Source organism: Salmo salar, chromosome 23, assembly GCF_965601325.2.
Source record: "Salmo salar chromosome 23, fSalSal1, whole genome shotgun sequence".
Lineage (NCBI taxonomy): Eukaryota > Metazoa > Chordata > Actinopteri > Salmoniformes > Salmonidae > Salmo > Salmo salar.
The window spans coordinates 27,712,695-27,723,189 of NC_138313.1; positions in this window are offsets into that span (position 1 = coordinate 27,712,695).

Below are 10,495 nucleotides of genomic sequence, written 5' to 3' on the forward strand. Positions count from 1 at the left end.
CACATGAAGACAAACTCGACCGAAGAATGACGAAAATCTGGAACTACAAAAGGAAAATCTACCCATGCCTTTTTAAACAGATCAAAATTTACTGGGGGGGGGGGGGGGTGGTCCAACTCAAGGTGTCATAAAAAAATGCACTCCCCTCCACAAAGTAAAAAATATTTTCACATGACCCTACTCTTGTACTGTAAAATAAATTGAACACCCTCCCCACTCATAGAATTAACTCAAAATAATGTTTACGACCACAAATAACAATAACTATCGCAACCCTGTGTTTATTAACATGGATATCGTTTTTGGCACTTCAGCATGCTTTAGTGGCACAGTCGATGCCACACAGGGCTACATGCCAGAAGGTTGAGGGTTCACCGACCACCACTGACAAGCTCAAGCTGCCTGTTTCATTACACTACGATCAGAGCCGGCTGCAGACAATGATCAGCTAGCTGGAAATCCAATTTTTTATTTGTCAGTTAAAAAAATACACCTACTCATTCAAGGGTTTTGAATGAATAGGTGTGTCCGAACTTTTGACTGGTACTGTATATACACAAATATTTTTTAACAGTCGGGGACTTTTTCCATTGTGGTACCTCTTTTTTAAACTTTTTTTTACATAAATACATTAATACAGACATTACAGAGCTAGAGACAGTATGTGGGGGGAGTTTAAGTACAATTCTTACAAGCGTTTTTGGCTGGTAGCTTATTCTTTAGATGTTTTGGGCTGCTGGTGAACCATGATGTGCAGGTATAATGAAAGGTACACTGGACTAGCACACTTGGCAGAGTCTTTAGGGTGTCTATAGCTAGGTTTCCATACAATTGGCGACAGATTAAAATGTGAATATTCAAAAATTTTCATAAAAACAGTATGCTATTTCAGAGTTTCCTTTAGGATTTACACACAGAATAATACGAAATGCTCTGAGACCAGGTTGCAGCCAGTCAGACGTCTGCAGTGGCCGTACAACATCTACTGTGATATGGCCTCTGCAGAAGTCAGGGCATTCATACTTCTTGCGCTTCGCAGAGCAGAGGTATTCTGAAGGATTAGGAGTTTTACAGGACATCCTGCCCCCACCTACTGTCAACCAATCATGTCAATGCAGAACTATACAGAGATATAGAGTACCACAGTATGAGTCATAATAGCCATAATACCTATTTAGTAGTCTTGTGGCTTGGGAGAAGAAGCTGTTCAGGATCCTGTTGGTTACAGACTTGGTGCATCGGTACTGCTTGCCATGCAGTAGCAGAGAGAACTGTCTATGCCAAGCAGGATGTTGGATGCCAAGCAGTTGCCATACCAAGCGGTGATACAGCCAGTCAAGAGAGGGCTGCCCACCAAAACTCACTCTCAGTGGTGCAGCTGCGGGCCCAGGACAAATCTTGTCAGCCTCGTGAGGAGTAACAGGCGTTGTTGTGCCCTCTTTACGACTGTGTTGGTGTGTGTGGACCATGATAGATGCTTAGTAATGTGGACACAGAGGAACTTGAAGCTCTCAACCCGCTAGAGCAGCCCCGTCGATGTGAATGGAGGTGTGCTCGGTCCTCCGTTTCCTGTAGTCCACGATCAACTCCTTTGTCTTGCTGAAGTTGAGGGAGAGGTTGTTGTCCTGGCGCCACACTGCCAGGTCTCTAACCTCCTCCCTATAGGCTGCCTCAACGTCGTCAGTGCTCAGGCCTACCACCGTTGTGTAGTCAGCAAACTTAATTTAAAATAAAAAAAATATTTCACCTTTATTTTACTAGGTAGGCCAGTTGAGAACAAGTTCTCATTTACAACTGCGACCTGGCCAAGATAAATCAAAGCAGTGCGACACAATCAACAACACAGAGTTACACATGGAATAAACAAGCGTACAGTCAATAACACAATAGAAAAAAAGAAAGTCTATATACAGTGTGTGCAAATGGCATGAGGAGGTAGGCAATAAATAGGCCATAGTAGCGAGGTAATTGCAATTTAGCAGATTAACACTGGAGTGATACATGAGCAGATGATGATGTGCAAGTAGAGATACTGGTGTGCAAAAGAGCAGAAAACTAAATAAAAACAATATGGGGATGAGGTAGGTAGATTGGGTGGGCTATTTACAGATGGACTATGTACAGCTGCAGCGATCGGTTAGCTGCTCAGATAGCTGATGTTTAAAGTTGGTGAGGGAAATATATGTCTCCAGCTTCAGCGATTTTTGCAATTCATTCCAGTCACTGGCAGCAGAGAACTGGAAGGAAAGGCGGCCAAAGTAGGTGTTGGCTTTGGGGATGACCAGTGAGAAAAACCTGCTGGAGCGCTTGCTACGGGTGGGTGTTGTTATCGTGACCAGTAAGCTGAGATAAGGCGAAGCTTTACCTAGCATAGATTTATAGATGACCTGGAGCCAGTGGGTCTGGCGACGAATATGTAGTGAGGGCCAGCCGACTAGAGCATACAGGTCGCAGTGGTGGGTGGTAAGGGGCTTTGGTAACAAAACAGATGGGACTGTGATAGACTGTATCCAGTTTGCTGAGTAGAGTATTGGAAGCTATTTTGTAGATGAGGATCGGTAGGATAGTCAGTTTTACTATGGTAAGTTTGACGGCGTGAGTGAAGGAGGCTTTGTTGCGAAATAGAAAGCCGATTCTAGATTTGGTTTTGGATTGGAGATGTTTAATATGAGTCTGGAAGGAGAGTTTACAGTCAAGCCAGACACCTAGGTATTTGTAGTTGTCCACATATTCTAGGTCAGAACCGTCCAGGGTAGTGATGCTAGTCGGGCGGGCGGGTGCCGGCAGCGAACGGTTGAAATGCATGCATTTGGTTTTACTAGTGTTTAAGAGCAGTTGGAGGCCACGGAAGGAGTGTTGTATGGCATTGAAGCTCATTTGGAGGTTAGTTAACACAGTGTCCAAATGATGGTGTTGGAGTTGTGCTCGGCCAGATAGTCGTGGGTGAACAGGGAGTACAGGAGGGGACTAAGCACGCACCCGTGATGAGTCCCCTTGTTGAGAATCAGCGTGGCGGATGTGTTGTTGCCTACCCTCACCACCTGGGGCAGCCCGTCAGGAAGTCCAGGATCCAGTTGCAGAGGGAGGTTTTCAGTGTCAGGGTCCTTAGCTTAGTGATGAGCTTCTAGGGCACTATGGTGTTGAACACTGAGCTGTAGTCAGCATTCTTAAACATAGGTGTTCCTCTTGTCCATGTGGGAGAGGGCAGTGTGAAGTGCAATAGAGATTGAGTGATCTGTTGGGGCGGTATGGAAATTGGAGTGGGTCCAGTGTGTCTGGGATGATGGTGTTGATGTGAGCCATGACCAGCCTTTTTTTAGCATTTCATGGCTACAGATGTGAGTGCTATGAGGCATTAGTAATTTAGACAGGTTACCTTGGACACGGACTATGGTGGTCTGCTTGAAACATGTAGGAATTACAGACTGAGTCAGGTAGAGTTTGAAAAGCTAGTCAGCACATTATAAGTTTCCGGATTAGTGTCCTGCTCCTTGAAAATGGCAGCTCTAGCCTTTAGCTCAGTGCAAATGTTGCCTGTAATCCATAGTTTCTGGTTGGGATATGTACTTACGGTCACTGTGGGGATGACGTCTATGCACTTATTAATGAAGCCATTGACTGATGTGGTAAACTCCTCAATACCATTGGCTGAATCCCGGAACATATTCCAGTCTGTGCTAGTGAAACAGTCCTGTAGCTTAGCATCTGCTTCCTCGGACCACTTCTGTATTGAGAGCGTCACTGGTACTTTCTGTTTGAGTTTTTGCTTGTAAGCAGGAATCAGGATATAGAGTTATGGTCAGATTTGCCAAATGGAGGGCGAGAGAGAGCTTTGGTATGCGTATTAGATTTCCAGAATACCGGGGGGGGGGGGGGTAATATTAGAGACCGCGCACTAGCTGTTGTCATGTGGGTAGTGCTAGGTACAGTGCCTTGCAAAAGTATTCACCCCCCTTGGCGTTTTACCTATTTTGTTGCATTACAACCTGTAATTGAAATTGATTTTTATTTGGATTTCATGTAATGGACATACACAAAATAGTCCAAATTTGTTAAGTGAAATGAAGAAAAAAAAAATTTCTAAGAATTTTAAACAATTTAAAAAGGAAAAGTGGTGTGTGCATATGTATTCACCCCCTTTGCTATGAAGCCCCTAAATAAGATCTGGTGCAACCAATTACCTTCAGAAGTCAAATAATTAGTTAAATAAAGTCCATCTGTGTGCAACCTAAGTGTCACATGGTTTGTCACATGATCTACGTATATATATGCCTGTTCTGAAAGGCCCCAGAGTCTGCAACACCACTAAGCAAGGGGCACCACCAAGCAAGCGGCACTATGAAGACCAAGGAGCTCTCCAAACAGGTCAGGGACAAAGTTGTGGAGAAGTACAGATCAGGGTTGGGTTAGAAAAAAATATCTGAAACTTTGAACATCCTACGGAGCACCATTAAATCCAATATTAAAAAAATGTAAAGAATATGGCACCACAAAAAACCTGTCAAGAGAGGGCTGCCCATTAATCAGAGAGGCAACAAAGAGACCAAAGATAACCCTGACGGAGCAGCAAAGCTCCACAGCGGAGATTGGAGTATCTGTCCATAGGACAACATTAAGCTGTACACTCCACAGAGCTGGGCTTTACAGAAGAGTGGCCAGAAAAAAAGCCATTGCTTAAAGAAAAAAATAAACATATGGAAGAAGGTACTCTGGTCAGATGAGACAAAAATTGAGCTTTTTGGCCATCAAGGAAAACGCTATGTCTGGTGCAAACCCAACACCTCTCATCACCCCGAGAACACCATCCCCACAGTGAAGCATGGTGGTAGCAGCATCATGCTGTGGGTATGTTTCTCATCGGCAGGGACTGGGAAACTGGTCAAAATTGAAGGATTGATGGATGGCGCTAAATACAGGGTAATTATTGACGGAAACCTGTTTCAGTCTTCCAGAGATTTGAGACTGGGATGGAGGTTCACCTTCCAGCAGGACAATGACCCTAAGCATACTGCTAAAGCAACACTCGAGTGTAGAGGTCGACCGATTATGATTTTTCAACGCCAATACCGATTATTGGAGGACCAAAAAAAGCCGATACCGATTAATCGGATGAATTTATATATATATTTGTAATAATGACAGTTACAACAATACTGAATGAACACTTATTTTAATTTAATATAATACATCAATAAAATCAATTTAGTCTCAAATAAATAATGAAACATGTTCAATTTGGTTTAAATAATGCAAAAACAAAGTGTTGGAGAAGAAAGTAAAAGTGCAATACGTGCCATGTAAAAAAGCTAACGTTTAAGTTCCTTGCTCAGAACATATGAAATCTGGTGGTTCCTTTTAACATGAGTCTTCAATATTCCAAGGTAAGAAGTTTTAGGTTGTAGTTATTATAGGACTTTTTATCTCTATACCATTTGTATTTCATATACCTTTGACTATTGGATGTTCTAATAGGTACTTTAGTATTGCCAGCCTAATCTCGGGAGTTGATAGGCTTGAAGTCATAAACAGCGCAATGCTTGAAGCACAGTGAAGAGCTGCTGGCAAATGCAGGAAAGTGCTGTTTGAATGAATGCTTACGAGCCCGCTGCTGCCTACCACCGCTCAGTCAGACTGCTCTATCAAGTCATAGACTTAATTATAATGTAATAACACACAGAAATACGAGCCTTAGGTCATTAATATGGTCAAATACGGAAACTATAATTTCGAAAACGAAACGTTTATTCTTTCAGTGAAATACGGAACCGTTCCGTATTTTATCTAACGGGTGGCATCCCTAAGTCTAAATATTGCTGTTACATTGCACAAAATTCAATGTTTTGTCTTAATTATGTACAATTCTGGCAAATCAATTACGGTCTTTGTTAGGAAGAAATGGTCTTCACACAGTTCGCAACGAGCCAGGCGGCCCAAACTGCTGCATATACCCTGACTCTGCTTGCACAGAACGCATGAGAAGTGACACAATTTCCCTAGTTAAAATAAATTAATGTTAGCAGGCAATATTAACTAAATATGCAGGTTTAAAAATATATACTTGTGTATTGATTTTAAGAAAGGCATTGGTGTTTATGGTTAGGTACACATTGGTGCAACGACAGTGCTTTTTTCGCAAATGCGCTTGTTAAATCACCTGTTTGGCGAAGTAGGCTGTGATTCAATGATAAATTAACAGGCACCACATTGATTATATGCAACGCAGGACAAGCTAGATAAACTAGTAATATCATCAACCATGTGTAGTTAACTAGTGATTATGTTAAGATTGATTGTTTTTTAATGCTAGCTAGCACCTTACCTTGGCTCCCTGCTGCACTCGCATAACAGGTAGTCAGCCTGCCATGCAGTCTCCTCGTGGAGTGCAATGTAATCGGCCATAATCGGTGTCCAAAAATGCTGATTACCGATTGTTATGAAAACTTTAAATCGGCCCTAATTAATTGGCCATTCCGATTAATCGGTCGACCTCTACTCGAGTGGTTTAAGGGGAAACATTTAAATGTCTTGGAATGGCAAAGTCAAAGCCCAGACCTCCATCCAACTGAGAATCTGTGATATGACTTAAAGATTGCTGTACACCAGCGGAACCCATCCAACTTGAAGGAGCTGGAGCAGTTTTGCCTTGAAGAATGGCATAAATCCCAGTGGCTAGTTGTGCCAAGCTTATAGAAACATACCCCAAGAGACTTGCAGCTGTAATTGCTGCAAAATGTGGTTCTACAAAGTATTGACTTTGGGGGGGTGAATAGTTATGCAGTTTTCTGTTTTTTTGTCTTATTTCTTGTTTGTTTCACAATAAAAAATATTTTGCATCTTCAACATGGTAGGCATGTGTCAATCAAACGATACAACCCCCCCAAAAATCAATTTTAATTCCAGGTTGTAAGGCAACAAAATAGGAAAAATGGCAAGGGCGGTGAATAATTTTGCAAGCCACTGTATCAACAGCTATTGTAAGCCAACCGATTAAGGGGCTGGAAGCTATAGTGAGTTCGATTGGTCATTCGTGCTGCAATATTATGGAGGACTTGCATTAAATTCAGGTTTCCTCAAATTTAGTCCCACAACTACCTCACAAAGGGGCCAGGGTTCTGGTCTGGAAGCACCCTTTTGACTGCACATATAGATTTGCCTGGTACTGCAGTTTAACTGAAGTATGGCCAAGAAAGACAATTCCATTAGAGAAGACAAGTTTGAGAATTCCTAATAAGACAGTTTAGTCCTCCCCTTTGTGCACAAAACATCCATTGAGTTATTCAAAATAAATGTTTCCATCACTCACAACCGAAGATACTAACATTTTATATTCATGCTCTACGACATGAGCCCAACTAGCCAGGGGACATTCCGTTTGGCTTGTTTAGCTGTCCACGCACTGACAGAGTTGCTGGAGCATGCTTGCGCGATACTGCTGTCTGTCCAGTGCGCATTGAGTGCTAGTGCGCATGCGCAGTAATCCCAGTCAGAAAAGTAAAAGCAACTACAAAACAGCGTATGCGAACATGAGTAGATTACGTTGTTCAATGGTCGGACATCTTGGATACAGTCTCCAAACGGGTTCCTTGGGAGGTCCCAAGTCTGACGTCACCCCATTGAAGTTTAAAACGGTTAAGGTAAGGGTTAAGGTTAGGGTAAATGTCATTTTTAGGTTTTTGCTAGTCAGTTTAAGGGTCAGCTGTGTCCTTATACAGTGAGGGAAAAAAGTATTTGATCCCCTGCTGATTTTGTATGTTTGCCCACTGACAAAGAAATGATCGGTCTATCATTTTAATGGTAGGTTTATTTGAACAGTGAGAGACAGAATAACAACAAAACAATACCGAAAAATGCATGTCAAAAATATTATAAATTGATTTGCATTTTAATGAGGGAAATAAGTATTTGACCCCCTCTCAATCAGAAAGATTTCTGGCTCCCAGGTGTCTTTTATACAGGTAACGAGCTGAGATTAGGAGCACACTCTTAAAGGGAGTGCTCCTAATCTCAGTTTGTTACCTGTATAAAAGACACCTATCCACAAAAGCAATCAATCAATCAGATTCCAAACTCTCCACCATGGCCAAGACCAAAGAGCTCTCCAAGGATGTCAGGGACAAGATTGTAGACCTACACAAGGCTGGAATGGGCTACAAGACCATCGCCAAACAGCTTGGTGAGAAGGTGACAACAGTTGGTGCGATTATTCGCAAATGAAAGAAACACAAAAGAACTGTCAATCTCCCTCGGCCTGGGGCTCCATGCAAGATCTCACCTCGTGGAGTTGCAATGATCATGAGAACAGTGAGGAATCAGCCCAGAACAACACGGGAGGATCTTGTCAATGATCTCAAGGCAGCTGGGACCATAGTCACCAAGAAAACAATTGGTAACACACTACGCCGTGAAGGACTGAAATCCTGCAGCGCCCGCAAGGTCCCCCTGCTCAAGAAAGCACATATACATGCCCGTCTGAAGTTTGCCAATGAACATCTGAAGGATTCAGAGGACAACTGGGTGAAAGTGTTGTGGTCAGATGAGACCAAAATGGAGCTCTTTGGCATCAACTCAACTCGCCGTGTTTGGAGGAGGAGGAATGCTGCCTATGACCCCAAGAACACCATCCCCACTGTCAAACATGGAGGTGGAAACATTATGCTTTGGGGGTGTTTTTCTGCTAAGGGGACAGGACAACTTCACCGCATCAAAGGGACGATGGACGGGGCCATGTACCATCAAATCTTGGGTGAGAACCTCCTTCCCTCAGCCAGGGCATTGAAAATGGGTCATGGATGGGTATTCCAGCATGACAATGTCCCAATACACACAGCCAAGGCAACAAAGGAGTGGCTCAAGAAGAAGCACATTAAGGTCCTGGAGTGGCCTAGCCAGTCTCCAGACCTTAATCCCATAGAAAATCTGTGGAGAGAGCTGAAGGTTCGAGTTGCCAAAGGTCAGCCTTGAAACCTTAATGACTTGGAGAAGATCTGCAAAGAGGAGTGGGACAAAATCCCTCCTGAGATGTGTGCAAACCTGGTGGCCAACTACAAGAAACGTCTGACCTCTGTGATTGCCAACAAGGGTTTTGCCACCAAGTACTAAGTCATGTTTTGCAGAAGGGTCAAATACTTATTTCCCTCATTAAAATGCACATCATTTTATAACATTTTTGACATGCGTTTTTCTGGATTTTTTGTTGTTGTTATTCTGTCTCTCACTGTTCAAATAAACCTACCATTAAAAGTATAGACTGATCATTTCTTTGTCAGTGGGCAAACGTACAAAATCAGCGGGGGATCAAATACTTTTTTCCCTCACTGTAGTCTCTCCCTAGAGTGGATAATGCTACATCCTGATGTTGCACACAGATTTCAGCCGAGGGGTAAACAACAGACTGCTGAAACCTGAATGGCTGAACATCAGGAAGAAGCATCAGCCACTTTAGCTGGCATGGTGGTGGAAATGTTGTTTGATTAAGACTGTATGCATATTTTTCCAGCTTATTTTTTTTTCGGCAGCTTGCCATTAAAGCTTGTTGAGGAGGAAACCTACACCCTTGCAGCCTGAATGGAGGATGTTTTATATATGAGCTGGTCGCCCGGGGACACAAGTGCATAGCCGGCTGCATACATTCCTGTTGGACGCAGATGACAAATGACATAAAAGGAATAATAGCGCCTAGAGCTCTATGAACTAGAGACTGCGTCCAAGATGGATGCCTGTTGTTTTCAATGTAATCTACTCACGTTCGCAAACACTGTTTCGTGGTGGTCGCTATCGGCTTCACAGAGCATATAACGCCTGCGCACTAGCACTTACAGTGAGCAATGGAGCAGCGCGAGCAGCGACAACTTCCTTGGATGAATATAAAATGTTAATATCTACGGCATTGGATGAATATAAAATGTTAATATCTACGGCTGTGTAAAAATCAGCCTTGAGGACAATAACTGAAATAATAATATAGATATTTTGGGCTCAAAGGTGATAACAAAAGTGTTTTTTAAATGTTTTTTTTTACTTCTCTATGGGGCCGTCGATGGGAATTTTCCTTTTGGGCTTGACTTCAGCTAAACTGCAGTACTGAGAGTGCCCACTTAGCACAGTGGAAAGCATGCTTGCAGACCGGAATCCTGGCCCCCTGGTTCATATACAGAGAAATAATAATAATACCCATAAAACCTAGCGGTCAAACAGGGAAATGGTTCCAATCGTTTTTCAACCTTTCATTTTTCCCATTGGGGATTTTAGATACACTTCAAATAAGGGCTGTGTTCGTGTAGGCTTACCCTGGGGTGACGTTTTGATAACCGTGTAAGTCTCTCTAGGACAAGGTGAATTTATCAATATATTCGCCTGTATTTATCCCCCAAAATGAAATGCTAATTTGTAGATTTTTTGTTTTGATATCTATTTTAAAGCTAATTAGCATTTTCGAATCTGAGAGTAAATAGAGCCGAATATATTGATAAAAGTCACCTTGTCAGACAGAGATTTA